General features: G+C 45.1%; 1 long non-coding RNA gene across 1 annotated transcript in view; it reads right to left on the bottom strand.

Annotated features, from left to right (window-relative positions):
* LOC143292135 (uncharacterized) overlaps positions 1–1751 on the bottom strand; it is a 147063-nt gene extending 145312 nt beyond the window's left edge. The window contains exon 1 of the long non-coding RNA XR_013056624.1: positions 1322–1751. This is a non-coding gene — a long non-coding RNA (uncharacterized LOC143292135). The remainder of the gene's footprint in view (positions 1–1321) is intronic.
* Positions 1752–3783: the final 2032 nt, after the last annotated feature.

Genomic DNA, 3783 nt, shown 5'->3' with positions numbered 1-3783 from the left:
GAGGCCTCGAACCCTACACCACTGGTGACCACTGGGTCACAAGTCCAACTGACTGTCTAACCGATTTCTGTTACGGCGCTTCCTCTCAATAAATCAATAATCAACCAAGTCGAGTCACGCTGACGTGAAAACTGCAGTAAAATGAAACCAACAAAACACCACCAAAAACAATTTGCTGCGCATGTTATGCTGATATCAGCTTCACCACTCTAATTTCTATCAATTCAGTTTCCGTTTCAAGAAGGCAATGAAAACGTACGGACTAATCCACTACCTGTGTGAATGGACGTGACTGAGGAAGATCCGTCGGCGTAAAGTACCGTTTCCATGGACACAACACCATGCCGAAACGGGGGTTTCGAACCCTGATCACTGGTGAACACTGGATCACAGGTCCTAATCACCGCCAAACCGATTCTGCCACGGCGATTCTATTTTCACTGCATCATAATTCTCTTTTTGGTGCATATCTGTTATGTATGTGTGGGTGTATGTGTGAATGTGTCTTCATGTTTTACATTTATTTGCTTATTTACCATCATTGTTGTCTTATTAATTAATTAATTAATTATATTATTATTATTACCACTACCTTTTTATATTATATTTATTTAATTATTTATGTATTTATTTATGTACGCTTATCTATTATTTATTCACCATTTTTTTCTTCTCAAGGCCTGACTAAGCGCGTTGGGTTACGCTGCTGGTCAGGCATCTGCTTGGCAGATGTGATGTAGCGTATATGGATTTGACCGAACGCAGTGACGCCTCCTTGAGCTACTGAAACTGAAACTGGAACTCAAAGAGATGTATCCCAACACTCAGCTTATAACATCACAGATTGACATAAGTTTACAGTTGGGCCAACAGCAAAGAGAGAGCTGTTTATCAATGGTTTCTTCATTACAATGCGTGAAGGACTCGGACTCTCAAACTCGGAGGCAAAATCGCACTGGCTCTTAGTGCTGCAGCCTTACGGGGCTAGTTGTCCTTTACCACCCCAACGCCGACAGTCCAAAACCCCTCTTGGCCGAGAGAGTGGGGATGTAACTTGGGGCAAGACACTCTCCACTATAATCAAATTCTAGCCCAGATAGTTCTGACAGCAGTTACCTCCTCTGCTGTTCTGGTGGTCATAGTCGAACACGATGCATGCGGTACGACAAACTATCATACATATAAACAATTCATAAAGAAAGAAAAAAAAACCTAAAACATTACCCCAAAAGCATTCGACAAAGGTTCTCCGAATCACTCCACACCGAAATGTACTTTAAAAAAAAAAAGATTTATATTTCCTTAAAAATGCATTGCTTACCTGATTTTAATAAAAACGAACTTTCCAGCGCACCTGTCGTAGAGTTAAGTAAAATCCAGAACCCGTCGAAAACTTGTTCCACTCGACCTGTTTGCTGTTGTTGCTGTTGTTGTTTGTTTCTTTTCTTCTCTTTTGACCACCGACCACCAGCCTTACTCGGCACAAAAACAAAAACAAGAAGCAGCAGCAGCAACAAACGAGAAACAAAATTATCTCATATTCTTCAATGATCCGACTCCAACGATTCTCATACTTTTTTTTCTCTCTCGTACGTTTGTTGTTGTTGTTGTTTTTAGCAGAGTGAGTGTTTCACAAATAAAACCACACAAAAGACTTGTGCCCCTATATTAAGACACTAACTGTTACACACTTCAAACAAGCCTCGCCAACAAAAACTCCTCAGCCCAGTCAAGTCGTAAGCTACAGTAAATCTCTCCTCTCCGAGAGAACTTTCGCGCGAGTGTGTGTCGCTCGCCTGGTTTAGTGGAGACGCAAATGACAACGACGCTCTCTCCCACACACACACGCATACACACACACACACACGCAGGCGCGCGCGCGCTCGCGAGAGAGAGATTCACGGGAAAAGAAACGAGACCACGTGGTCGAGGGCCGCAGGGATGATGGGGGTGGGAGTGGCAGAGCCCCTCACCCCCTCCCTTTTTTTTTTTTTTAATCCTCCCTTCCCCCCCGCCCCTCCTCTTTGCATCACTTCCTGTTCTGCACGTGGTGTCGTAGGAGACGACAGCAAAGTAAACGCACGCACGCGCGCTTCGCGTTCGATCCTGTCGTGGTATATCTATCTATCTGTATCTATCTATCTATCTGTATCGCGTGCCTGTGTGTGTGTGTGTGTGTGTGTGTGTGTGTTCGCGCGCGCGCGGGTTTGTTTGTGTGTGCGCGTGCGTGCGTGCAAGCCGCAGGAACACTGACCACTGGAAATATGATAATGAAAACAACATAAACGGTCGTAACAATTCTCTTGCCCACGAAAACACCCAACTGTGCTCACCTATAAGTCACCTCAGTATGTTGAGCATAATGTTTGTGTGTGTGTGGGGAGGGGGGGGGGGGGGGGGGGAAGGTGGTGGGGGCACGTGCAAGCGTACGCGTGTGTGCGTGTACTGTATGAAGTTAGGGTACAAGTTCAAAGAAGTGACTAATTGCAATCAGTCTCCTGTAAATACCGTAAATTTTAACATCAATTAATAAGTTTTTAAAAAAGAGAAAAAAAGAAAGAAGAAGAAGAAAATCAATGCAATTTTACCTGTAACAAAAATTATACTATGGTATCGTTCTTTCCAGCATTGCATTCGAACTAGGTAACAGGAATCCTAAAAGTAAGAGAGAGAGAGAGAGAGAGAGAGAGAGAGAGAATGTGTGTGTGTGTGTGTGTGTGTGTGTGGTGTGTGTGGTGTGTGTGGTGTGTGTGTGTGCGTGTGCGTGCGTGCGTGATTGCGCCCAACAGAGAGAGACAGACGGGTCAGGGGAAATCGGCAACAGCTGATGTCTCCTGCCTCCTATGGAGCCCAAGCCATGTCAATTACCCTCAGCCCACAACATGTCACCGTGTAGCTGTCACGTGCAAGAAGGACGTGCGGCGCGCGCACCGGGCCAGGCAATTGACAACGCGGTGAGAAATCGACATCACCACCGCAGGGTAATGGGTTGGTTGGGACTCGGACTGTGCTGTGTAGTGGGTTATAAATAACTGTTAGTATGGCGCGAGCTGTGATTCAGTTTCAGTATTTCAGTATGTCAAGGAGGCGTCACTGCGTTCCGACGAATCCATGATAATCATACCCCACACCACGTTTGCTAGACAGATGATTTTGCCAGAGTTCAACATTTTTGTTGCCATGGGTTCTTTTTTTTTTCAGTGCGTCAAGTGCGTGCTGCACACGGGACCTCGGTTTATCGTCTCTATCGGCAGATAAGCGTCTTAAACCATTCAAAATTGAAACTGAATGAAGAGAAACCAAGAGTGGTGAAGTTGATGTCAGCATTTAACTAGGTAACATGCGCACCCAATTAATTGTTTTGTCGTAGGTTATTCCACTCCGTGTAGCGTATATGGTTTTGTCCGAACGCAGCGACGCCTCCTTGAGCTACTGAAACTGAAACTATTCCACTCCACTACCTAGGCCTACCGCTTAACTTATATCACAGGTTGACACAAGCTTACGTACATTTGAGCCAACAGCAAAGTGAGAGCTGTATGATCAATGGTTTCTCCATTACAATGGCGAATTCATTTACAGATTAGTCTTTTTTATTTTTTTTGAAGCGCTACGACTCTCAAACTAGGAGGTAAGACTGCAGTGGCTCTTAGTGCTGTAGCCTTGGGGGGCTAGTTGGCCCTTTGGGGAACCACTCCAACGCCTGACCGTCCTAAAACCCTCTTGGCCGAAAGATTGGGGATGTAACTTGGGCGAGGCACTCTCCACTGTAATCAAATTCTA

This window comes from Babylonia areolata, chromosome 18 (genome assembly GCF_041734735.1).
Source record: "Babylonia areolata isolate BAREFJ2019XMU chromosome 18, ASM4173473v1, whole genome shotgun sequence".
In the NCBI taxonomy this organism is placed as follows: domain Eukaryota; kingdom Metazoa; phylum Mollusca; class Gastropoda; order Neogastropoda; family Buccinidae; genus Babylonia; species Babylonia areolata.
The sequence above is the reverse complement of the archived record's forward strand: the minus strand, read 5'-3'. Positions and strand labels throughout refer to the sequence as shown.